This window comes from Crocuta crocuta, unplaced genomic scaffold, assembly GCF_008692635.1.
Source record: "Crocuta crocuta isolate KB4526 unplaced genomic scaffold, BGI_CrCroc_1.0 scaffold42, whole genome shotgun sequence".
NCBI classification, from domain to species: domain Eukaryota; kingdom Metazoa; phylum Chordata; class Mammalia; order Carnivora; family Hyaenidae; genus Crocuta; species Crocuta crocuta.
Genome location: NW_027528744.1, coordinates 2,024,311 through 2,052,273, shown reverse-complemented (window position 1 = coordinate 2,052,273; position 27,963 = coordinate 2,024,311).

The following is a 27,963-nucleotide window of genomic DNA, read 5'->3' as shown; positions in this document are numbered from 1 at the left end:
AAGTTGTATATGATATATAAATATATAAAAATATATAATATATAATATGTTATATTAAATATACAATATTAAAAATGAATATTATATCTGTGTTCTTTGGCACAAAATATATAAAGGGGTAATTTGTAACAATAATAGCTATGTAGATATAGATATAGATATAAAGGTCAATCCATCAAAAAGGTATAGCAATTATAAATATGTACCTAACAGCAAAACAGCAAATAAGCAAAAAACTTATTTGAAGTAAAAATAAATCAATAATAATGGTTGGAGAGGAGCCTGGGTGGCTCAGTCAGTTAAGCGTCCAAATTCATCTCAGGACATGATCTCACAGTTCATGGGTTCGAGCCCTATGTCAGGCTCTGTTCTGACAGCTCAGAGCCTGGAGTCTGCTTCATATTCTCTCTCTGCCCCACCCTTGCTTGCATTCTGTCTCTGTCTCTCAAAAATGAATAAACATACAAAAAATAATAGTTGGAGATGTCAACATTTTACTTTGAAAGAAAACTTGAACTAGACAGAAGATCACTAAGTAAATAAAAGACTTTAACAATAGTGTAGGCTGAATAGACCTATTTGTGTAACCAAATATACCCAACCTAATAGACAGATAGATATCTATAGAACATTCTACCCAAAAAAGGCAGAATTCACATTCTTCTCAAGAGCACATGGAACATTCTCCAGGAATGATAATATGGTAGGACATAAAACAAAATTTGATAAATGTAATATGATTGAAGTTATAAAAATATGTCATACAATCATAATAAAATTAAACTAAAAATCAATAACAAAATGGAAAACAAAGAATTCACAACTATGGGAAAATTAAACAACATGCTGTTAAATAACAAATGAGTCAAAGAAGAAATCACAAGAGAAATTAGAAAATACTTGAGATTAATGAGAACAAAAATACAAACTACCAAAACTTATGGGTTGCAGTAAGAACAGTCCTTAAAGAAAAAGAAGTAGCTTTAAATACCTATGTTAATGATAAAGAAAGATTTCAAATCAATCTTCCATCTTAGAAAACTAGGAAAAAAGGAGACAAACTAAACACAAACCAAGCAGGAAGGAAATAATAAAGACTAGAGTGGAAATAACTAAATGAAAATATTAAAAAAATAGAAAAATTAATGAAAACAAATAGGCAAACCTATGAATATACTGATGAAGAACAGAGAAGACTACTAAAATCAAATGACAGTGGTAACATTACTTCTCACTTTACAGAAGTAAAAATGCTTATAAGAAACTACTATGAATAATTCTTAGAAACACAGAACCTACCGAAATTGATTCAAGAAGAAACAGAAATTCCAGATAGAACTATTACAAGCAAAAAGATTGAGTTAGTAATGAAAAATTTACTAACAACAACAAAAACCCAGAGCCAGACAGTTTCACTGGTGTATTATACCAAAGATTTTAAAAAATATTTGATATCAATTCTTTTCAAACTCCTCCAAAAAATCAAAGAAAAAATTGTAACTTAACTTATTCTATGAGGGTAGTGTTAGCCTAATTCTAAAGTCAGATAAAAATATTACAAGAGAACTACAAATCAGTACTTTTATGAATATAGGTAAAACACTAACAAGTAGAATTCAGGAGTAAATATAAAAGATGGTATAACATTACCAAGTGGAATATATTCCAGGAATGCAAGATTTGTTGAACATATTAAAATTATTCAATATCATTTACCATATTAAAAGAATAAACACAAATACACACGATCATCTCAATAGACACAGCAAGAAAAACATTTGACAAAACCCAACACAAATTCAGAACAAAATACTGAACAAATTAGGAATGCAAAGATATCCTCAACCTGATAAAAGATATCTATAAAAAATCCACAGCTAACATCATACTTAATGATAAAGGACTATAAGCTTTCCTTCTTAGGCAAGGATACAGCCAAGGATATGTATTTTTATCACTTCTTTCAATACTGTACAGAATTTCTGTCCAGGGCATTTAGGTAAGGGAAAGAAACAAAATCATTCAGGTTGGAAAAAAAAAAGTAAAACTTTATTTGCTCATGGAATAATCTCATATATAAAAAAAGCTAAAAAGGGGTTATTATCCAAAATATATGAAAAATTTATACACCACAACACCCAAAAAACAAATATTCCAATGAAAACATGGGCAGAAGGCATGAACAGACATTTCTCCAAAAAGACATAGAGATGACCAACAGACACATGAAATGATGCTCAACATCACTCATCATCAGAGAAATGAAAATCAAAACCACAATGAGATGGCATTTCATTTGTCACAATGGCTAAAATAAAAAATGTAAGAAACAAAGTGTTGACAAGGATGTAAAGAAAACGGAACCCTTGTGCACTGTTGATGGTAATACCAAATGGTGTATTCACTATAAGAAAGAGTATGGAGTTTTCTAAAAATAAATAAATAAATAAATAAAATTATCATATGATCCAGTACTTCCTCTACTGGGTGTTCACCCAAAGAATATGAAAACACTAATTCAAAAAGATACATGCACTGCTATGTTTATCACAGCATTATTTATAAAAGCCAAAATATGGAAACAACCCAAGTGTCCATCTATAGATAGGTGGATAAAGAAGATATGGATATATACATAATAGAATATTACTCAGCCATAAAAAAGAATGAAATCTTGCCATTTGCAAGAAGATTGATGGATCTAGAGAGTATAATCCTAAGAGAAATGAGTTAGTCAGAGAAAGACAAATACTATATGATGTCACTTACCTGTGGAATTTAAGAAACAAAATAAACTGTCCAAGGAAAAAAGAGTCAAGCCAAAAAAAAAAAGATTCTTTTTTTTTAAATTTTTTAAATGTTTTTTATTTATTTCTAGGAGAGAGAGAGAGAGACAGCGTGAGCAGGGGAGGGTCAGAGAGAGAGGGAGTCAAAGACTCTGAAATAGGCTCCAGGCTCTGAGCTGGCAGTCAGCACAGAGCCCGACGCGGGGCTCGAACCCACGAACCGCGAGATCATGACCTAAGCGAAAGTCGGACGCTTAACCGACTAACACACCCAGGTGTCCCAAAAAGATTCTTAAATATAGAGAAGAAACTGATGATTATTGGGGGGTGGTGAGTATAGGAATGAGTAAAATAGATGAAGGGGATTGAGAGTAGAGGTATCATGATGAGCAATGAGTAATATATAGAATTGTTTAGTCACTATATTGTACACCTGAAACTATATAACTCTGTATGTTGGTTATACTGGATTAAAAAGTTTAAAAATTTTTAAAAAACACTAAAGAACACACACACACACACACACACAATCAAGCTGGCAAATGAGCTTAGCAAAGTTACAAGTTATCAAATTAATATTTGTATTTGACATAAGCAATTTGAAAATGAAATTAATAAAACAATTTTAATTTTAAAAGCATCAAAAGAATAATGTACTTAGTAAAAAAAAATTAACCAATGAAGTGTAAGAGTAGTATGCTAAAAACAATGAAACATTTTTAAATGAATCAAAGAGGATATAAATGAATGGAAATATATCCTTGGTTAATGGATTAGAAGACTTAATATCATTATGATGGCAATACTCCTCAACTCAATGTACAGATTCAGTATTATCCTATCAAAATTCCAGGTTGATTTTTTTGAAGAAATGGATATGCTGACCCTAAAACTTATAATGAAATGAAAGAGACTTCAGATAGCAGCAACAATCTTGAACAATAAGTACAAGGTTGGAAAACTTACATTTTTCTATTTTACAAGTTACTACAAAGCTACAGTGATTAGTACAACGTGCTACTGGCAAAAGCTAAATGTATAGATCAAGGGAAGAAAGTTGAGAGTTGAGAAATAAACCCATTCATCTATGGTCAATCCATTTTTTTCAAGTCAATCAATTTTTGACAAATGTACCAAGAGTATTCAATGGAAAAATATAATGTTTTCAACAGATAGTTTGAGAAAAAATGGATATTCATTGCAAAAGAATGAATTCGGACTGCTCACACAACATATGCAAATTAACTCAGAAAGGATCATGAACATAAGTCTAAGAGCTAATGCATGAAAGTCTTAGAAGGATTCATAGGTCTTTGATTTATCAAATGTTTCTTAAATATGACATCAAAAGCAAAAGAAACAAATAAAAAATAGATAATATGAACTTCATCTTAATATAAAAATGTGCTTCAGAGGATACTATCAATAAAACAGAAAGACAGCCACATAGTTGGTGAAAACACTTGCAAGGATCTAGTTACCTAAAATATAATAGATATAATATGATTAGTTAATTAATATATTATAATATAACATAATTAAAGAAATATAAAGAAAAATCCAAAACTGGCAAAAGACATGAATAGACCATTACCCCACTGAAGGTTTACAAACGGCCAAAAAACAGGTAAGAAGATTCTCAACATTATTCATCCTTAGAGAAATGCAAATCATAACCATAGTGAAATGCCACTTCATACCAACAAGGATGTCCATTAAAAAAAAAAAAAAGGGGGGGCGCCTGGGTGGCTTAGTCAGTTAAGCGTCCGACTTTCGCTTAGGTCATGATCTCGCGGTTCGTGGGTTCGAGCCCCGCGTCGGGCTCTGTGCTGACTGCCAGCTCAGAGCCTGGAGCTTATTTCAGAGTCTGTGTCTCCCTCTCTCTCTGACCCTCCCCTGCTCACCCTGTCTCTCTCTCTCTCTCTCTCCTAGAAATAAATAAAAACATTAAAAAAAATTAAAAAAAAATAGAAGGCAAAATAACAAGGGCTGGTGAGGATGTGAAGAAATTGGGACCACATACAATGCTAGTAGAAATATAAAGTAGTGCAGCTGTGGAAACAGCTTGGCAGTTCCTCAAAAAGCTGGAACAGGGTTCCAGCATGCCACAGCTATTCTACCTTTAGGCCTACACCAAAGAGAATTGAAAACATAATAACACAAGAACTTGTACACAAATGTTCACAGCGGAATTATTCATAATATCCCCAAACCGGAAACAACCCAAATGTCCATCAACTAATGAATGGATATAATGGAATGTTATATCCTTACAGTGGAATATTATTTGACTGTAGAAAGGAAAGATGCTACAAAGTGGATGAACCTTAAAAATATTACACTAGTGAAAGAAGCCAGACTCAAAAGATGGACTATTGTATGGTTCTTCTTATGTGAAACTTCCAGAATGAGTAAACCAATAAAGACAGAAGGTAGATTAATGTTTACCCAGGGGTAAAAAGGAAATAGGAGGTAGGAGTCTCTGTTAACAGATACAGCATATCTTTTAGGGGTAGTGGCAATGTTCTGGAATGAGATAATGGTGATGGTTGTACACCACTGCAAATATACTAAAAACTACTCAATTGTATACTTTACACAGTGAATTCCATATTATGTGATATTTTTTTCTCAAAAAGATTGAAAAAGAAAAAAATTAAAAAAGAATCATGACACCTCCTTCAGCCCAGATTGCCAAGTGACCATGAAAAGCAAAACTTTTCTGCAAATCACACAGAGCATAAGGGAGAAATGAATTTTGTTGGTCTGAGCCCCTGGTATTTGTGATTGTTTGTTATCACAGCATAAATGATACAACCATAAAGAAGTAATTCTTATATTTAACTACAAATTAAGTTAGAAAATCCATACCCTCTCAAAATCCCTCGAGAAAGTTCAATCATCCTAAAAGTACATATTTCTGTAGCAAGGCAATCCTGGTTTGATACAAATTTCTATGTCACTGAACATATATAGCTATTTGAAAGTGTCATGAAAACTAGTGAGAACCTTAAAATGTGAAAATGTATAGCATATATATGTAAAATAAGTCTATTTGCAAATATTCTTAAACATTTTCAAATATTTCATTTTTTTTTCTTCTGTGAATTTACTTTTATCATTATCTTAGAAAGGAAAAGAGGAAAGATTAGATGCTGTGTAATCATGTTCTCATATGTCAAAAAAATCCTTTTGCTATTTTGAAAAGTAAACTTCTTTTAAAGAATTCTAATATCCTTAATATTGATGTACAAATGTCACTTTACACATTTAAAGTGAATAAAAATTAGTCTAAATTGATATTGCACAGGGGTGATAAAGGGTTTCCGTATGTGCATCTGCCAAACTTCAATTTTGTAAATTACTTCATAATTTCTACATATATCTATTTTTTCTATTTTCAAGTCTTTACCAATCAAAAGGAAGTCTATCTTCACAATACTTTCCTTCCAATTTTCCTACAATTATCATAGATGTAAGTGTGTTTATGTTAATTATGTGAGGTTCACGTGTTGATCATTCCACGTCTTAAGTTTCTCCTCTAAAAATCACAGGAAGATTTCTTCTTATATTGTACGTAGGTAGACAGTACTCTATGCCTAAAGATAATTAAATCCCAGAAAATCAAAATGATGTTCAAGATGTTTAATATGTCTGATACATTCCTGCGAGGGTCACAATTTTCATTCTCATAAAACAGTGGAATTTTCTATACCTTCCATTACTATCCTAAACAATTATCATTGTGGTCATTCACGGGGCAAGGCAGTTGAAATGGTATATTTCAATATAAATGTATAAATAAATCAGCTTACTTCACTCTCTTGCTTAAAACACTCCATTGTGTTTAGACTAATAACCACAAAACTTACCATGGTCTGTCCAAACCTTCATGATCTGTCCTGTACATGCAATCCGACCTTTCTCCAGAACCATCAGATAGATTGTCCAGGGCTTAGGCCCTTTCTCTTGTCTAGTAAATCCTTACTTACACTTCTGATTTCACATGGCTGGCTCCTTCTCACCATTGTGGTCTCATGTCAAATATCATTTCTAGTCAGAGGTGATCTTCTCTAACTAGCCTAGCAAAAATATTCACACCACTCTAAATAATATTATCCTCTTTTATCACTTTTATTACATTTATATACATTTCCTGGTTTATTTATTATTTTGTTTATTGTCTATATGACATCTAGAATGGGAGCTCTATGAGAGTAGACAATGTATAGTCAGCACTTAGATGCATGCTGACTTGTGGAATGAATGATATAAATGAATAATGCCTTGGGTATCTCTGCATGCCATACCCCAAATGATTTTTGATGCTCCCCATTCCCCTGCCCAATGCATACATGTCTTCACACTTGACTTTCCCAAGTCTTTGAATAACTCCGTGAAACAGCTAATCTTTTCAGACATTCTCAGAACAAAAGAGCTTCTGCAATCAAAGTCACTTCTAAAATCTATTAATAATCATTCATTTGCACTATTCATTGCTGTGCAAATAGTGACAGAAGTCTGGTTTATCTTCCATAGGTTGCTGCAAGAAGTGTGCTTGCTTTCCTCGACCCTCGTGAGCATTCTCCACACTCATCTAAGGGCAGAACTTGGCCATGTGTGGTTAGTTGATTACAACAAACATATGGGGAAAATGGCTGAGAATGCTCAAATATTGAAACCATATGTTACTGCATGGGAAACTATGCCTTATTAAAAAACAAAACAAAAACTGAGAATCCGACTAGAAATATACAGCTCGGAGCTCTTGCTTTCTGAGCGTAACCACTACTCAATTTATTACACTGAAGACTTTTACCTTGAACTCAATCTTAATATCTCAGACCAGTTTAATATTTTAAATTAGTTAAAACATTTTTTGACTACAGAAGATTACAAAAATCACACAGCTTGCAAAATTTGAAAATTCCTTAAAGAATAAAAGTATCTTAAATCCTCTGAGATTTTTAAAATTCTATTTTAAATGCTGTGAAGGCTTCATAGCTTTTCTATATAGTGCTTATATAAATGGAGTTTTAACTCCTTTTCTCAATTGAAATCACACCATCTTCATAGAAGAATGCAGCAGACAAGGAACTTGAATGGCACACTTACGAGATATTATTCTTATCATTACAGATTAAGAGAATTAAGAGAAGAAGAGAATTAGGATAAGAAGTAATGTTGAGCATCACTAGAGGACCTCAGAATAGATTCATACACATTAGCTTTTAAATTTCAAATGAACTTCACTCACTGTACTTCATCAAATCTAAGATGCATCAAATCTAAATTGTAAGATACACCATTAGTAAGAAATAAAACGTTTGCCAACTTAACAATGATCTAATACTCTCTTGATTTTCAGAGTTTAAAATATGAAAACATATCCATGTTCAAATCAATGAAGTATGCTAGTCATACCAACTTGAATTTTGACATCATGTCCTACTATTCAGCACCGAATCCAAGCACAGTGAGAAATTTGTTGTTGATGGACTCACACTTCCTTTCTCATTTGGTGCCTGTTCCTTTATCTAAGGAGTTCAGTCCTCCTTCTGTCCCCTTTTGAGCCCTCTTCCACCCACATAAATGTCCCTGCCAGCAGCGAGTTCTTTCCCTGAGTTTTGCTTTCTAGAAAGAGCCAGTACTCCATATTCTTCCTTCCAATTCCCTCCCTCCTCTTGTCACTGTCAGAAAGGGGTCTTACAGACTCCTTTGAGCTAGGAAATTTGATAGTCAAAGATAACTACATGATACCATTTTAATAATATTTGCATTTTAATGGTGGACTCCCTGACTCATAAATTTTAGCCCAAATAACCTAGTCACTTACAGTGGATTTTGAAGTATAATTGCAGGTTATATTTTGAAATATAAAGACAGTTAATTTGTGTAAATTATAGCCTCATTTTGATTCACATGTAGAGGTAGGCAATATACTGTGGTAGAAAAAGCATGAAGTTTGGAGTTCACTAAGATACTGTTTTAATAGCTTCTATGTAATCTGGAAGTTGCTTAATATTTCTTACTCCCATTTTCTCAATGATGAAGTAAAAATAATGAAAATTCATAAGGTAAGTATAAATTGTGTAAGAAACTTTCTTGCATATAATTGTGTTCCAATAATAAGATATAATATGTAGTCATATAATTATATATTATTTGATAGAAACAGATTATATATAATAGCTTACTGTTGATACCTTAATCAAATTATCAAACTGGGGACACCTGGAGGGCTCAGTTGGTTAGGCATCTGACTTTGGCTCAGGTCATGACCTCGCTGTTAATGAATTTGAGCCGTGAGTCAGACTCTATGCTAACAGCTCAGAGCCTGGAGCCTGCTCTGAATTCTCTGTCTCCCTCTCTCTCTGTACCTCCCCTGCTCACATATTCTCTCTCTCTCTCTCTGTCTCTCTTTCTCACTCTCTCTGTCAAAAATAAATAAACATTAAAAAGTTTTTTTTAATTATCAAATTGGGCCCAAGTAGCATTAAATGTTCAAGCTCTACTAACTCTATCGTAAATTACTAGGTATTTATTCTTGAAAATTTTCTTCCTAACTTTGTATGTGTGGTTTAGATATTCTTATGTACATAACAAAATCATTCACCTAAAAGTCTAGGCAGTTATATAACTGCCCTTCCACATAATGTCAATTATTTGACATTCTTTTACTTTTTCTCACATGACTGAAATTAATATTGTACAGCATTAATATATTTTTAAAGATTTGGTCACAGTGCTTTTTTAATAAGTTAAAATCTGTGTTGCTTTGGTAATAGTCCACTCCTACAATGAGACTGACAGACCTTTTATGTCTGCTGATTTATACATTTCTTTGATTATTCTTGCCTTTTCTAAATTGCCATTTTTCCTTCCTCCTTTATTCTCCCTATCTTGTCTATAGTTTCGTCTTTTTAAAATTAAATTAGAAACTCCTTCTCACCTTTTCATCATTCTTCTTCCAACTCTCAAGTTTTCTCCTGAGCAGACTGTAAAGTCAACAGAAATTCATCTATGTCTAACTTTGTTTTCTTTAAATAGTTAAGAAAAAACATATGTATTGGTTAAAAGATTAATTATGTACATATCTAGGCTCATTTGTATTTTTGTTGATTCTTTACAAAGTTCTGTAAATAAATTTTTTTCAGTATGAATAATCTCAAGTTCTATTTTTTTTCTAATTCAAAAAATTTTAAATAAAATCTCTAAACATTTGTAAAGTAAGAATGTCAATTTTAGAAAAATCCCCTTCCATGGCAATCCACTACCCCCTGTGCAGTTTATTAGACACTGAGACACAGAGAGTGTTCACTAGAAATGAGAAAGGTTGATTTTGTCAGAGATCATGATCAGAGTTCTCCCAACAGAGCTGGCTGCTTAATCACTGACCTTGGAGTGGAACAGAATAAGAAGAAAACATTGAACACAGGTTTAGAGTAGGACTTGATGGCTGTAGTTGGTATAAATGAAGCTGATATGAAGTTTAATATGATTAAAGGCACCAACAAGACGAGTATGAACATAAATGTGCACACATCTACAATTTTTCCCATCCTGCTCTCCTAAGTACCACTGGTATACTTTAAGACCCAAACTGGTAAGAGTAAGCTAATAGAAAAAGTAAAACATGTGGTACATATTTATGTATGTTTCTTAATCTACATAAATAAATACAACTTTTCATTTTCCTTTTCATCTAAAACAATATTTCTTCAGTTATTAGATACATAAAAACAATTTTTGGAAACAAGCATATGTCAGAGCCTATTCTGCTAAATAATATAAAAATCTACTGGGGACAACAAGGCATATCAATTATCAAGTTATATTGCAACATGCTGAAATGTATATATCTTTAGCATATTAAAATGAATACAGAAAACAAATAGGGATGTATTGCAAGAGACTGAGGAATAAGAAACTAAGCAGGTTGGGAGATATATACCTCATGCTGAAATTCAAAGTCGTAATGCTATAAATAGCTTCCACAGGCAGGAGGAACAATAGAGAGTTGATAACAGAATGTTGAGGATTATTTACACTTAAGGGCAAAAACCTAAAGAAAAAAGGCTTTGTTTAGTAACAGTGGAGAAACCAAAGCAAACATATATATATTTATGTATTTATACATATCTGAATGTATGTCTATGTGTGTGTTTATGGCCAATGGTCTCAGCTTCCCCTGAGAAGTCCAGGAGAATGAAGACTGGAAAAATACAAATGGATTGGAAATTAGTGACTTTAAAGGATTCAATGGTTGAAGTGAGATAATGAGGAAGTAGAGAAATGAAGGAAAGGAGAAATAAGATGGAGCAAGGTTCAACAGTAAAGCAAAATCATTTTTGAAATAGAAAGTCCTGGAGAACTGGGTTGGCAATGGTGAATGTGCCAATGGACAGAGAGGATTTCAACGTTTTAAAAGGAAGAAGGTAATTGATGGAAGAGAGAGGACAAAATCATGGACTTGACAGTCAGTTTAAATGTTAATGGAGAGTTCTCAAGTGCATAGGAACAGCTGCTGACAGGAACTCAGGATACGTCAGTTTTAACTATCACCCCAGGCAGATGAGTCCCAAATACTGTCTCTCGATTTAACCTTTCCCCTGAACTCCAGTTGGGTGGGTGGGCTTGTCAGTCAGGAATACAAGTGCAGTGACCATGCTATCATCCAACTTATCCTGCTATCATTAGCCTACAGACACATATCTATTTCTGCCTGTCAATTTGTCCCTGTTAGCTTCACCACACCCTTGCTTTTCTTTTTCCACTTGCTTTCTAAAAATACACTACTTGATACACTGACAGTAGCACTACATGTGACTTGACACCTAGAACATAGAAGAGGAAAAATGTTGAATGGATGAATAGATCTATCAATGGATGGATGAGTGTATGACTGAATCTACTGATCACTTATTATCTGCCAAATATTATTCTAGTCCTGTTATATACAGAAATGTCCAGAGGCAATTTTCTGCCTCTACTTCATTGTTAAAGATTGACAAAAACAAATGTATGATTTGCCCATTTGTGGTAAGTGCTAAGAAAATAAGAAAATCACATGAGAGAAATGAGAAAGTGCATGGGAAGAGCTGTTATTGATTGGGTGATCAGGAAGGCTTCTATGCAAATCTGTCATTTGGCCAGAAAGGTAAGTAAAAAGGGAAAACAAACCAGGCAGATATTGGTAGAAAAATGTTTCTAGATACAGGGAAGAGCAAACTCAAAGGCACTATGGTTAGAATAGTCTTAACTTGTTTGAAAGTGGTGAAAAGGCCTCAGTAGTTTGAACAAAAAAGATGAGGAGGAAGGTGAGATGATCGAGATAGTGATAGCCCAGCCAGGTTGTAGGGTACTTTTTGATGTAGGGTTGCTAGAATTAGCAAATAAAGATACGGAATGCTCAGTTAAGTTCCAGTTTTAGAGAAACAAAAAATGGTTCTAATATATGTATGTCCCAAATATTGTAATTTAAAATTACATATTTAAGGACATATGTAATTTAAAAACATATATATTTGCTGTTCATTTGAAATTCATGTTGAACTGGGTGTCCTGTATGTTCTCTGGAAACCCTACAGTGATGACATCTTTGGATTTTACTCTGAATGAGAAGGAAAGGTGCTGAAGTATTATGAATGAATATATGGAATATTTACATGGAAAAGAAATTGTAAAGTGGTAAAGACAAATGCATGGAGACTGGCTGGGATTACTGTACTCAAGGCAAATGGAGGTGGTGTCTTGCTAGTGTGGTAATTGAGGAGGGAGACCACTGGTCGTGGGGGTGACAGATTAGGTTTGTGATGGAAGAGAAAGAAATCAATGATTCCAAGATTTCTTGCTTAAGGAGCTGGTAAAACATAACTGATGTGTCCTAAAATGGGAAAGAAAGAAGAAAACAAGGCAGAAGATCAAAATTAGGGTTATTTTTAGCAACAGTTTTGAAGTATACATCTCATTCCATGAATTTTACCCACTGAGGGAAGAGAATTTAGTAAGTTTTAGTAAATTTAGAGTTATGCAACCATCAGTCTGACCTAGTTTCAAACATTTTTATCACCTTCAAAAAGATGGTTGGTGCCCATTTGTAGTGGTTTGTCACATGGATCTCAAGCCTCTGGCAATCACTAACCTACTTCTGTATTGACAGATTTGCCTCCTTTGACATTTCATAGAAACAGAATCATACATATGTAGGCTTTGGTGCCTGGCTTCTTTCTCTTAGTGCTATGTTTTGAGATTCATCCATATGATAGCAGTAGTTAGTACTTCATTCCTTTTTATTGCTTAATAGTATTTCACTGTATGGATATGTTATCAGTTGTTTTGTTTTTGTTGTTGTTGTCACCCAGTTTGAGGCTATTATAAATAATGCAGCATTGACCATTCACATACAAGTCATGTTTTTATTTCTCATGGTAGATTATGTGGAGGAAAATTGCTGGGTTCAATGGTGAATTTATGTGAAGAGTTGGCTTTGAGTTAGTATCCAAGGAGAGAAGTTGTGTAGTTACCTGGTCTAGAATTTAGGAAAGAGGTAGATACAAAGTTTTAATTTAACATTATAAACATTATTTCCAAGTGGTTAGGGACGTGAGGAGGATTTGTGAAAAGAGAACAAGATGCACCAAACATGTAAAGTTCAAAACAGACTGTTCTGTGTTCTGTGCATCATATCTCTTTGGTCAATCTCCAAGCTCAGCTTAAACTGAGGTAGACAGTTTCAGTTCATGCTAACAACCTCCAAGATTTTCTGCTTAACTTCTCAAGGTTTTTCCCAAAATGAAAAAAAAAAGTCACTCAGTCCCCATGGTCATGTATGGAATTAAGACCCCACAGGCAATTCTCACTAATGAGAAGATGGGACTCTGGGTTATAAATGCCCCCGTCTTCTATCCTTTGGCGAAGTAATTCTGAGTTTCAGAATAACAAAAAAGCTGACTGGTGTTGAGTCAACAGAAAATCAAAGCAAAGAAAAGGGAGGAAATTGAGATGTATATAAGATATATTTCTAAGAGTTTTGCTGCAAGGCAGAGGAGAGAAGTGGGGTGGTGGTAAGTAGACAGAGATAAGCAGTCAGAGAGTTTATTCTTCCTCAAGGGAGGAATCTGTTTTAGAGATGGAGAGTACTACATTGTGTTTGTCTAGTGGAAAGACTGAAGATGCAGAAGACAGAGGGAGAATTGCTGGAGTGATGTTTTTGAAGTGATGAGGAAGGATTTGATTAGAGACAAGTACAGGATTTTACCTTAGAAGCACAGACTTTTATCTGTTTTAATAAGGAAAGTCAGAGCTTTTGGAATTAAATATGAGTTTACTAGTACACTTAATAGTGGGGATACATCAAATAGTGTTTGATCCATGACTTGATGAATAAATTCACTCCTGAACATCTAGAAAACAGAGTCCATCTTCTCCTTGAACCCACCAACACCACTGAATATTTATATTTTATTATAACCCATTCCATTTCAGACAGTCCTAGAGTAACAAAATTTCTTCCCATGTGCCTGAGCCAATGAGTATATAGTGAAACTGTAAAGTCCTGGGCATGGATAGGAGAGACATACCTGCTGCAAAATGAGAAGCAGCCAGAAGTATTCCTGCAGTGAAAAAGATCGTTTTGGCAGTCACAAGTGTTAACAGAAAAATTCAGTTACAAAAAAACATGTATAATATAACTCCTTTAGCATTTGTATATCAATAGTATTTTATTTTATATTTGAAATTCTCGTACTTCTTTTTTGTTTTGAGTTGAGTGCCTGGATAAAAGTTTTATAATAGAAAAGAATATAAAGCAAAAGCCACATAGTAGAGAAAGCATTGTAATAGAGATTGAAAAACTGGTTATTTTCAGTTTAGTTTGGTTTTTCCTGCCAGCATCAAGCTGAGCATAACTCTTGTCAACTCTAGAGACAGTATGTTAACATTTAATGAGTACCAGCTATGGTCAGACACCGGAGAAGCCAGAGATGAAAATGAGTCAAACAGTCTCTGTCCCCATAAAACATACAAACAATTGCAGTGGAATCCTATCTAAAAACTGTAAGAAAAAGCATTTAACCACAAAATAGTATATGATGACTTTATCTAGGAAAAGTCAGTTAGGTTATGACAGAATAGGAGTCCTATGAAAAGGGCATTTAGAAATGAAGCCACTGATTAAGGGAAAGCATTTCAGACATGGGGCCAAAGTTACTTCACTTCTTTTGGACTTAGTTGTCTGTAGAGTTGAGTTACCTAAATCTTTTTAAACTCTATTCATAGAGTCTTTCAGAAGCCACAGTAGCTGAAGAGAAGCTTGAGGAGGCAGAAGTCAAGATGAACAATGAGGGCCCTTGACTTCGAAGTTCCACTTCAAACCGAGATAGCTTCAGAAAAGTAAAAGGAATATCATTAATTAAAAAATATGTATTTATGAAAATTCACTGGTTCTATGATCTATAAGGTTTTAGTTCTAACTTTCCATGGAAAAATTTTGTGAGTGCTTCTGTATTCATTGTTACTATTTCGTTAATTTCTAGAAAAGAAAACATGCTCTGGGGACTGCAATATAGTTGCTAATTTTGAGGGGGAACAGGAAGAAAAGGAAGTGTTGGTCCTTGTAGGGGCAAAAAGGACCAAGAAAGGCACTGGATAAAGGACAAACAATCTGCTCAAATGCAGAGGTATAAAGGAACCAGAAATGTATTACAAACTTTGCTTAAGACTATATTTTATCTCTGAAGTGTCAATTTGAATATTAAAATAAAGATGATAAAGTTATAATTATAAAATTTATACACATATATGCAAACAAAATATGTGTGCATATTTTATACAGGTACTGACGATTTATAAGATTCTAATAGAAGAGAAAGTACAATATTTAAATCTGTGTCCCATCCCCTCTAAAAATAGTCCAGGGCCACCTGGGTGGCTCTGTCGGTTAAGCGTCAGACTCCTGATTCAGCTCAGGTCATGATCCCATGGTTCATGAGATAAAACCCCCTAGTTGGGCTCTGTTCTGTTAGTGCAGAGCCTGCTTGAGATTCACTCTCCTCTTCTCTGTGCCCCTCTCCTGCTCACGTGCACACACTCTTTTTCTTTCTCTCCCTCTCAAAATAAATAAACATTTAAAAATAAATAAATAAAACAAAAGTAGTCCAGAAAAAAGAAAATAATTGCCTGATACAGTTTATAAAACACACAAAGAAGAAACATGGTGATGGGGGTATTTCTAGAATGTATTTTATATATTATTTAATCCAATTGTGAAATTCAGACCTGTTCAATGAATACCTCACATCCCCTCACACAAAGAAATAGGCTTCATTTGAAGTTGGTTTTGCAGTGGTCATAAATTCTCCTTTGGACAAGTTAGAATCTTATCTAAAGCAATTCTTGAAACTGTTTAGATAATATTTCCAACAAAGCGAAGTTATTAAAACTTTGTAATTTCTTTAAAATACATAAGTAAACTACTTTTTAGGTAAGCATGAGGGTATGATGTAGGTTTTTGCATTGTTTAAGCACATGGCTTAGTGCTCTATGGTCCCCTTGCTCAGTTGCTTTTTTTTGGCATGGTAAAGACTGCACAATCTATTTTATGTTGATCAGTCAAGAAAACATAGGTGAGAAATTGGACACTTGGGAGCTCCAATTTTCCTAAAGGTTTTGATTAAGAAATGTCTTACTATTTCACAATATGTCAACATTCTTGTGTCATCCCATCATGTGGACTTATATGCATTTCTTTTATGTGGCTTGTCTCATAAGCTTATCAGTTACAATGTTAACTTGTTTGAAGATTCTGGTCTTCAGACCATTACCTTGTGTCACAAGATCATATATTAAAAATACCTCACACATTGTTTTTATATGAAGAAATTGCATTGTATAAGTTTATTCTGTGTATATTATTTTCACCATTCCTTATGACAATAGTACTAAAATAACTAATGCTTACAAAAATATACCACTAGATTTTCATAATAAAAACTATCTAACCTTGTTTTTTCCCATATATGTAAAATGAGTATGCATCTTTGGAAATGGAATCAAAAAGTAAAATTGTTTTTTGTGTATTTATAGAAACCATTTACACAAAGTAGTCTACTCCGTCTAAATCCAACTGACACAACTGTATTTTGCAGCTAGACTAACTTTGTGACTTTGAAAAGTGTTCTTCACATTGCTTTTTATATGACATCAATTTCACTGTGCACCGGAGGTGACTGAGAAGCATTTTGTTGGTTAAAAATATTGCAGCAAGCAACTGTCCTCCCCGCAATTTTCAAATAAGAATCAATAAAGTCCTGTGTGGTGATGTGCAAATTTTCAGTCAATTTTAACTGGTCTGGCTCTTCCTAAGGTTAAGGTTGTTTAATGGTTGAAAGCACATTGCAGTGAGCCAGCTACAAAAGTCAAAGGGTAGAGGATTAGGATTTCATTTCCTTTTAGCTGTCGCCATGTCTGTTTTCTGTCCAGGCTGCCTCTTGCTGCCATTTAACCCACGCTTTTAAAGACAAGAGGGGTTGGGAACTTGAGGGCCTCTGGCTTCATTTTAACAAGGCGTCGCTAGCACTTTGGTACATAATTTGTCATAAATGTCAGAGGTCACTGAATGTTCAAAACCTACAGCCAGCAGATGGTCATTATGACAGCAGTTATGTTTCAAAGGCAAAGGATGTTTTGTGGTGTTTACTTTAGTGTGTTAGTGTTACACCTCTGAGTATATCTGAGAAGATTCGAGGTTAAATCAAACATACTTGTGGTTGACTACTTAGGTGGCAGTAAAAAAAGATGGATCAGTTTTCAAAAGATATTCCATTTGGATATTCTGGTAAAATTTACACACATATTTTTTCCCTCCTCATGTTCAAACACATGGATTTCCCACTTCTCACTTATAAGAATTAGTAAAAACAAAATTAAGTAAAAAAGAAAATTATTAAAATGTGCTAAGATGAATTTCTATATCTAGTCAGACCACTGACTATTATTGTAGACAATAAGATCTATAGTTGAATTTCTATACTCCAACTAAATATTACCTGATAGCATCAAATAAAACAAATAGAAAATATTAGATTAGATTCAACTATGCTTCTAAATTTGTTAGCTTAAATGTTAATATTTGCTTACCATTTTGTCTTGCTTTTTAAGTTCTGTTATTTTATACTAAACAATTTTAGTAGTTCCTAAGAGCCAAAATTAGAAAGCAGGTCTCAAATCCTACCATATTTCCATTAGACACTCCTAGCAGAAACAACAAAATAGTGTTTGTGTTTAAGCAAAGAGGTCCACCATTCTCAATACCTTCTTGTTCCTAAAGTCATGAGTTTAACTATAAGAAGTCTTGGAGATAAACTCATCAGATATGTACTTCTATTAAAATCTATGGCCATGAATATTAAAGTGTGCTTGAGAGTAGATGAAAATTTAAAAAGAGAGAGATTCTAGTGTTTCGATGGTGGAAATGTATTACTGAATGCCCAAACATAGAGGAGATATGAACGATGATCTCCTAATACAGGAAATAAATGATTCAGACCTGGGGAAAGTTGCTGATAGAGCTGGGGGTCTCCATCTATCCATATATCCATGGGAACATCGACTCCATTAAAACTTGAATTTCCTGTTTAAAATGCTTCACTAATGTTGCTCATAATTTTATCTCACAGAAGATATAAGGGGAAAAAGAATTGTTACTCTAAGCTTCGTCTTGATCTAAAAGAAAGAATTGTGTAATGATCTGAAAGTGGCAATGACCTTGGAAGAAATTAAGACAGTTAGAATTCAGTTCAGCTGCATGCAACAGAAAATCAAAATTAACTGGCCTAGTGCATAAGATTTGGTTCTAGGTTGAAAAAGTCCCAAGGTCAGCTCTCCAGGGTGAGGGTAGCAACATAACAAATTAGTGCAGATTCCACGTCCCTCTCAGCCTTTCATTCAAAATGGAATAGGTTAAGAACATGGACACAGCACCCAACTTCACCACTTCCTAGTTGTTCAATCTTTGTCAAGTCAGTTCATCTCTCTGTGCCTGCATATCTACATCTGTAAATAGATTTATAATTACTAACTATAAATTACTTTAATGGAAATTTCTAATTGGAACTGTGGGTAATAACTTGTAATAAGTACTCAAACGTAACAGTAGCTAACATTTAATGAGTGCTTCTCATGTCCAGGTACTGTTTTTAACTCTTTACTTGCTAAGTAAAATACAGATTATAAAAGGCCACATCAAACATAACCCAGGCAATGTGGCTATGTGAACCCTACTCTTAAGCTCTATTTAGAGATGAGGAAACTGAGATCTCCATTTCATATGACTGTCACATGCATACGAGTTGCATGTGAAATAACATATGCAAAGTGCAACAAATAATTCCTGGGAGATGGCAAATGTTACATACACTACTAGCCACTATCGCTGCTACCGCTTTTCTAATGTGGTCCTCTTAATCAGTCCAAGATGGCAGCTAGAATTCCAATAATTTCATCCTTACTAGAGGAAAAGTTATGTTACTTTCCTTTAAGGACACTTTCTGTACACCCATAACCTCTACTTACATCCAAAAGGCATAATTTAGGCCCATGAACATGAGATATGTGGTCTTTATTCTATATCCCAGTAAAGCTTATGGAATTCACTCAGAAAATAAAGGAAAACTAAATATTAGGTAGAACAACTAACAGTAAACTGCCATAGGTCATCTAGGGGTTCATAAAAGTGTAAAAATTATCTGTTGGAGATTCCTAAACATGTGCTTTAGGTTTTCAAGAAAGCCACTTATAAAGTAAAGCAAAGGTGTAGGCATCTGGTTTCTAGAACTCTCTCAATTCCCCAAAGAAGATTCTTAAGTGCGAAACAGTTAAGCAAAACAAAAATAAAAGCAAAACTTATGAAGAAATAAGGAAAGACTATCCTAAAAAACCATAAAGTTTTGATGAACTAAGATTTATAAGTACAAATGTCATGGACCTTTGTGACCATCGCCAAGAAGAGAAAGTCAAGGATGAGATAAAGTTTTAAGGATAAGACTGGAAACAGGAAAACCCACTTTGGCTATGCTTGGTATACAAAAATGAACAAAAAGGGAAAATCACTTGTTCTAAGAAGATAAGAGTGAAACACAAAACCACCTATCTCTGGGTATTTATCTTCAGCCTTCAGGCTAAAGACTCTTTATATATAAAGCATGTAACAAATATCATTAACACCATTGCCTCAGTCTGCTGTGCCCTTCTTACATTGTGCTTTGTACATACTGTTTCAACTATCTGGAATTTCTTTCTTCTCCTATTTGTTTGTGAAACTCTCCTTCAAACTTCAAAAGCTAGTGCAGACAGTAATCCTAGAAAGCCCAGAGAGAGTAGGAGAGTTTCAAGAAGACATATCTCAGAGGATACCCAAGTTCCTTTCCTCAGAGGCATGGGATATGGCTACCTAAGGGAAGCCAGAGGGATGAGACTCACTATTGTAGTTTGGAGTGCTAGAGCTCCTCCTAAGCAAGGTCAGAATCAGATAGATTCAGCCTATGAGTAAAAGTTAAAATGGTGACAAAATGGGAACCAAAGGTATGTATCAACTCCACTTAAATGAACATGGTTTAATGAATGGTTTACATTAGGCAGAAATATTACAGAAAGAAAGCAATTTCACTTAATATGAGCTTTAATAATGCATTCTATATGAACTTTAGTGATTTCCACAAATGTCTTTGAATGCCTTAAAATATGTCTCTGGGCATCTTAAGTTGTCTCTTCTAGTTACCAGCTTCAATTTCCTCAGCTATAAATGGATTTCCAAGGCAAGTTATGACAATTAGGTAAGAGGAGGCATATAAAGCACTCTGCTTTGTTGCTCGCACAAAGTATGCGTACACAGTACTATACAGCTTTAAAACTTATGAAAATGTTTATTACCTTGCCTAAAATAAATGAGATGAATCCACAGTGTCCCAATTTTCAAAAAGAAAATGATTTTACGTCCACTTGAATAACTTGCATGCCCAAAGCTGAAATCACTGCTCTTCTCATTCCGCTCCCCATGTGGGTCCCTCTTCTGACCTCTCTGTCTCTGCCAATGTCTTCAGCTTTCCTGTGTTATTCAGGCTCAAATATTTAAAGTCCCATTTGAGTGTTTCTTCCTCATACTTGCATCCATTCGCTTTTCAAGGTATATGGGCTCGAAACGCTCCATGTCACTCACATCCATTCCCGTTAACAGAGTTCAGGTCCTCATTTCTTCTCTCCTGGACTGTTTAAAACCCTTGTAACTGCTCTTTCACCTTTTGTGCCTCCCCACTGCTAATGCATCCTCCAGAATTCTTCCCAGTTGAATTTCAACTCATTCACTTTAACCCGTCGTTTCAACCCTGTCAGTATCATTCAAAATCCTAATTCTGTTCTCTACAACTTATTATCCTTCTGTCCCCCACCCTCACTTTCTATATCATCATCCATGTGTACAGTTAAATAACAGGCAAAAAAGACCAGGGAAGGAACTCTACCAGCACAACTGAAAACCATTTCCAAGGTACATATCCATTGAAACCAATTTTATTAAATAAATATTTATTGGCGTCCTTCCATTGGCAGTGTGATAAAATGTGGTAAAATATTTCAGTCTTCAGTCCTAGTTTGAAGCTCCAGTTTTCCACAGAATGGTAATGTAGAAAGGAACTTTGGTTCCACTAAAAGTTCCACTGAACGTTCCCACAGGGAAAATGGGAAAATAATACCTGATTGATAAGCTTCAATGTTAATTAAAAGCATTATCAGGAAAGAAAATCTAGTTCAATTTTCAGAATATGATGCTTAATGCATTAAAAAAAAAATAAGCATCGTGCTAAATCTGCAGAGATGCAAAGAGTAAGACTCAGTTCCTGGTCTCAGAAAACTTACAGTCCAGTTGAGGGGCATCATAGATGTGATAAGTGCAGTACACAAATACCAATAAAAAGGCTGAGTGTGGCCAAGTCCCAGTGAAATGCAAGGGGATGTAAAGCAGAGGTCACAGCTGTCCTGAGTCCTAGGTGATTAGTTCTTGATTATGATTTGAGAGGGATGAGGAATCATCAAACATTTTTAAAGAGGAAGTTAAATGATGAGACCTAGACTCCACAGAGAACAGTACATAGGTTATGTTATAAAGTTAGGGAGAGAAAGCTGATTAAAAGATACTAACATATTTTTTTAAATCTTAACTTGATTCGTATGTTGAGTCTACTGACTGCCATTTCTTTCTTGATCCCTCTCGTCCTTTGTATTCAAATTACCTTTCTATCACAACCTTGTCCAAAATCTTTGGTTATTTCTCAATCTCATTTCTGGCTCTTTTTTCTCTAGTTCTGTATTAACTACTGATGTTTCCAACTTCTGTCGTAACCCTCATTTCATATCATTCCATTACACTCTCCTTAAACAATTTTACTTAGACTCAAGAGCTCAAATCCTGCCCATATCTTGGCAACTTCCCAAACTAAATTTCTTGACAGAACTCTACCTTGAGTTGGTGATTTATATCCACCTGGCTCCTCAACTTCTACAACTGAATACTCAGTTACTTCTAACTCAGGTCAAATTAGATACCATCTTTACAATGAACTATAATTCACTCATTCATTCATCTATTCAGCAAATAGTGTTTGAATCTATGCTATGTACCAGATATGTAGGCATGTGGTCTTTGTAGCAATTAGAGATATCAACCCTTGCAGAACTATTATCAAGTTCACTCTGACAATACCACTCAGTGTTGTTATTCTGATTTTGAACCTCCCCTCAATTTAACCAACAATTTCTAATCCTTACATTAATCTCTGATGTAAAACATTTAAAAACTAAAAAAAAAAAAAAAAAAGAAAGAAAAATTTATGATCTAGCCCATGCTAACAGATTAGGGTTGCCTTTTTGCCATAGTTTAAAATTTACATAATTTATGATTCACCATATGAACAATGCTCTAACTCACTCGTAGCCTTTGCCCTTGCTCTTTCCTCTATCTAGAAAATTTCCTCCTTTTTACCCATGCATCATCCATCCAGCTACTGCCCACTCATGTTTTGAAAACTCACCCAAAACATCAGCTCTTCCATGATCATTTTCCCATTTCCCAGTAGGGACTAAGTGAGCTTCTCCATATTCCTATCAATATTTTATATACCCCTACCATAACACTTCCCCAAATCTATTGCAAATACTTTTGTATCATGGTCCAAGTAGTGGGGACTTTGTTGTTATTCTCTGATTCCTGTGCTAATTCTTACATTCATACTTCTCAGCTCAAAACCCATCTTCTTTGCTCTACTTACTATAATTGACCCAGCAAACATTTTTCCTTCACCAGCTGACTTGACACAAGGCCTTGTTAAGAGAGGGAACTGGAGGAACACAAGTAAAAGTGAAAAACAGACCATTTTTAGGGACCAGTCCATCCATTCCCTTTGGCAGTTTCCTTGGTCACTTGGCAAACCTTTTGTAGGTTTTATAGGGAGTGGCCTGATTGTACCCACCAACAAGTTTCTCAATCACCCAATGGGACATTCCTAAGAATGAAGTACAACTTCCCCATCCTTGAACAGATTTCTCACCCTCCTCCTTCCCCATGGGTAATTCTTAGAGGCTAGTTGGCTCCTTTTTTCACTTCTGCAAATTTCTTAACCATCAGAACACTATTTCTGTTGGAGTCCTAATTTCTCCCATAAGAATCTCTGCATTTGAAGGTGAAGGAGGAATCCTTTTCTAAATTCTTAATTCCTTCTTGTTCACTCTCCCATGGCCTTAGATACGAGTAGCTGTTTTTTGCATTTGTTACTTCTTTAGCCTTAGAATCCTTTTTTACCCTTTATGCTAGTTAATTCTTTATACTGAATTTTCCTGATTCAAATTACTGTGTGGTTTCTGTATCCTGGCTGAATTTCGAGTGATAACTCCCTAGCACAGTGCTCAGCACATATTGACAATCAAATAAATTGTGGATGAATTATGAAAATAATGATCAAGGAAAGAAGCCAAAACTATAACTTCTATATTAGCTTAAGAAAGAGCAGGTGTAAGAATCACTGAAGATTCAAACTTTACCAAGGATGGCAACCCAATAACGTATCAGGAATAATACAGAGCCAATGATAACACCAATATTTTGAAATGGAGAGACTGGGAACATGATGGTACTATTAGGAGAAACAGAGAACTAAAGCAGGGAGAAAGATGGGAATTTTAAGTGATTTTTAAAAAAAATATGTTTATACTTTGAGAGAATGGCATTTTCCACAGTATCTCAGGTATTTAATCAAGTTACTCCAATAGCTAAAACAAAAAATTGAAAGATCTCTACAAATGGCTTACTGGGATAAATGTCTCTTTTTCGCTTATGCAGCAGTTTGAGCCCAGCGTTTGGTTGGGAGAGCTCTCACATGGTAACCTGGACTCAGGCTACCTCTATCTTATGGATGTACCTTTCCCCTGGGAGTCCTCTGCAGGAGGATCTGCATCTAGATGCTTATGGGGAGACACAGTGAGAGAAAACTGGTTTGGAGGGCAATGGTCACATTCTTACACCTGTGGCATGTTCAGATGCAAAAGAAAAAGGAAGGAATCTATACCTCCTTTGTCTTATTAGATGACATTAACTATCCAAGTTTGGGTGATGTGATCCCAAATGGCCTTACACTATTGTGAGATATGCAAAAAAGGAGCGAAACTTCCCTTGAAGCAATCAAACTTTTATCTGGACTTATGTATAAAATTAGTTAATTCACAAAACAACCTGAGGGCTGATGGGGGTGCGGGGGAAGGGAAGGAGGGTGATGGGGATGGAGGAGGGCACTTGTTGGGATGAACACTGGGTGTTCTATGTAAACCAACTTCACAATAAACTATTTAAAGAAAAAAACCTGAAAAATAATTAGTTGATTCACTTGCCCTCAATGTAATGACTTTATTCAGTGACAGCTTGGTATGTTGCATGTAACTTATAACAGAAAAGCTAGCCTCTATAAATGAGAACTACTGATAAAAAATAGTTTGTAGAATGCTTACCTCCCTACTACCCTTTACATCATTTTGGGAGAAAAGTTACTTCACCAGAATTATACATTAAATATAACAATAATAATTAATATTTACTAAAACACCACGACATGGCATATCATATCCTGACTGAAATATAATGGATTATTTTATTTAAACCTCACAACTGCCATAAGTACTATTTTGGCCCTCACTATGGCCATTAGGACATTTTGTTTCCAGTGTTGACAACAGATGGAACCTCAATTCTCTATTCCCCTTCGGCCCTTTTTCTTTCTTTGTTAAGTCCTGTGCCACTGTAGGTAGCTTTCAGAGGCTGCCTAGGAGTTACCACATCAGGGGACAAATTATAGGAAGAAATGGCATTATTTTTTCTGCTGAGAACATGCTTTTGGTTTGAGAAGACTTCAAATTTCTTTTTTTTTATTATTATTTTTTAAACGTTTACTTCTTTTTGAGAGAGAGACAGAGTGTGAGCAGGGGAGGGGCAGACAGAGAGAAAGGGAGACACAAAATTCGAAGCAGGCTCCAGGCTCCAAGCTGACAGCACAGAGACCGAGGTGGTGCTCGAACCCACGGGCTGTGAGATCATATCCTGAGCCCAAGTCGGACACTTAACTGACTGAGCCACCCAGGTGCCCCGACTTCAAATTTCTACCAAGAAAAAATATTGAAAGTTCAATGCTATGTTAGTATTATGAATATAATGTTTTATTAGAAAGAGCCGGCAAATACTTTATAACATAAGTAAAAATAATAATAGCTAACAGTTATAAAGAATTTACATAGCTTCCATTGAATTTGGGATTAAATCCAGCTCTTTAAAAGTTTTCTTCAGGGCACCTGAGTGGCTCAGTCAGTTGAGTCTAGGACTCTTGACTTCAGCTCAGGTCATGATCTGGTGTTTTGTAAGACTGAGCCCTGCCCTGAAAACACAGAGCCTGCCTGAGATTCTTTCTCCTTCTCTCTCTGCCTTTCCCCAGCTCGCTCTCTCCCTTTCTCTCTCAAAATAAATAAATATTTTTAAAGGAGTTTTCATATATAATATGGCTCTTGAGCCACATCGCCAAAGTCATTTTGAACTGTTCTCCTATTTGCTTTTTATGTTCAGTTATAGTGGTTATTTCTCTTTTCCTTCAGTTTCCAGAATATTCCAAGCTCTTTCCTATTTTATGGACTTGCCACATAGCTGTTCTTTCTTCTTAGAAAATTCATTATTTTATTTTTCTCCCACCTCTCCTTCCCATTCTTCATCTCACTTCTCAAGAGTAATTTTCCTGAGCACCAAATGTGAAGTAGGTTCTCCTAATAGTTGCTCTTCAAAACACTGTCTTAACTTTTTTTTAACATAATATATTTATTTTATGTGTTTGTGTATTTAGTGTTAAAGCCCCTATTCTTTTTTTAAAAAAATACTTTTTTTATTTTGAAAGAATCCACAAGTGTGCAAATGAGTGGAGGAGGGGCAGGCTCTGTGCTGTCAGCATGGAGCCTGCTTGGGATTCTCTCTCTCCCTCTCTCTCTCTGCCCCTGCTGCACTCATGTGTGTGCGCTCTCTCTCCTAAATAATAAATAAACAAAAAAATTCACAAATTCACTAATCAGAACAAATCTACTTTCTATTGTATTCCTAGAATATTATGAAAATATATTTACTATAGGATTTATCAAAATGAATTCAATAATTCAATGTTTCTTCTGTTAGAATATGTGGGCCTAATTATCATGGTGTAATGTTTTGATGTCATACAGAATACATAATGAGTACATATTAAACAATGAATACTTCATAAAACTTAAAACACAGCAATTTGATCCATAAGTTTAGCACAAAAGTCCTAACCAGGAGTTAAACAGATATTTGTAAACTGGGGAATACATTTATAATAGAGTTTCTGTGTGTAAATCCATTTTACCATCTAAATTAACAAGTTGGAAAATAAATATGTCAAGTTCTGTCACTGTCTAATTCATACTGAACATGCATTTCATCTGAAAAAGTCACACAATCTACACTTGCTTGCCTTTTGGGGACTTTGAGGAGACCTAAGAAGTATTTTAGTCTCATATAATAGAAGAGAAGAACATAGATTGCAGAGAAAGACTGACTTCACTGACATTCATTCTTCAACACTTACTAACTTCATGTTTTTGATGTTTTTAAAGTTGTAGTTTCTCCATCTGTAGAGTGGAAATAGTAGTAACCATTTCACAGGGCTCTCATGAAAAATAAATAGTATTCAGGTAAAACCCTTAAAGCAAAAACTGTTACATTGTTAGCATTTATCAAGACACTCCATAATTCTTTGTATTTCAATCAGAAGAACTGACACATTACTTATGAATATGTCTAACTTCCTCTTTTCTATATTTTGAATTCTTAGAAGTAAGCAAACTTGTCTTACGCAACTTGTTATCTCTTAGAAAATTTAAGAATACTTTGTAATTGGGGCGCCTGGGTGGCTTAGTCGGTTAAGCATCCGACTTTCGCTTAGGTCATGATCTCGCGGTTCGTGGGTTCGAGCCCCGCGTCGGGCTCTGTGCTGACTGCCAGCTCAGAGCCTGGAGCCTGTTTCAGTCTGTGACTCCCTCTCTCTCCGACCCTCCCCTGCTCACGCTGTCTCTCTCTCTCCTAGAAATAAATAATAAAAAAAAACATAAAAAAAAAGAATACTTTGTAATTAAGAATTTGTATCTTGGTTTGCATAGTTCTTGATGTTTATTACCCTTTTTAAAGAGGTCATAGATGTGTGGTCAGTGACTTCCACCCTGTCAAGACAGTCTGGGTATAAAACTGTCCATTCAAAAAAGACCTGAAGAGGAATTTATATTAGACAATTTGTAAGGTAACGCCTGAAGTTCTAAGATTCCAGAAATAATTTAAAATTGTAAATAGGATATTTACTCAACTAAAATATACATATTAAAGGGAAACAAATAATAAACACCAGCTTAATTAATTTTTACAATTTGAACTTATCCATGTAACGAGAACCCATACATAAGTGCTGATAAAGTTATAATTATTTATAATTAAAATATTTGTTTGTATTATCACATCTTCTCAAATGTTAAGATTATCTTTGTTTTGGCATTTATATGTTAAAGTCAAAGACAAATGTTCTCCAAAGATAAAAAG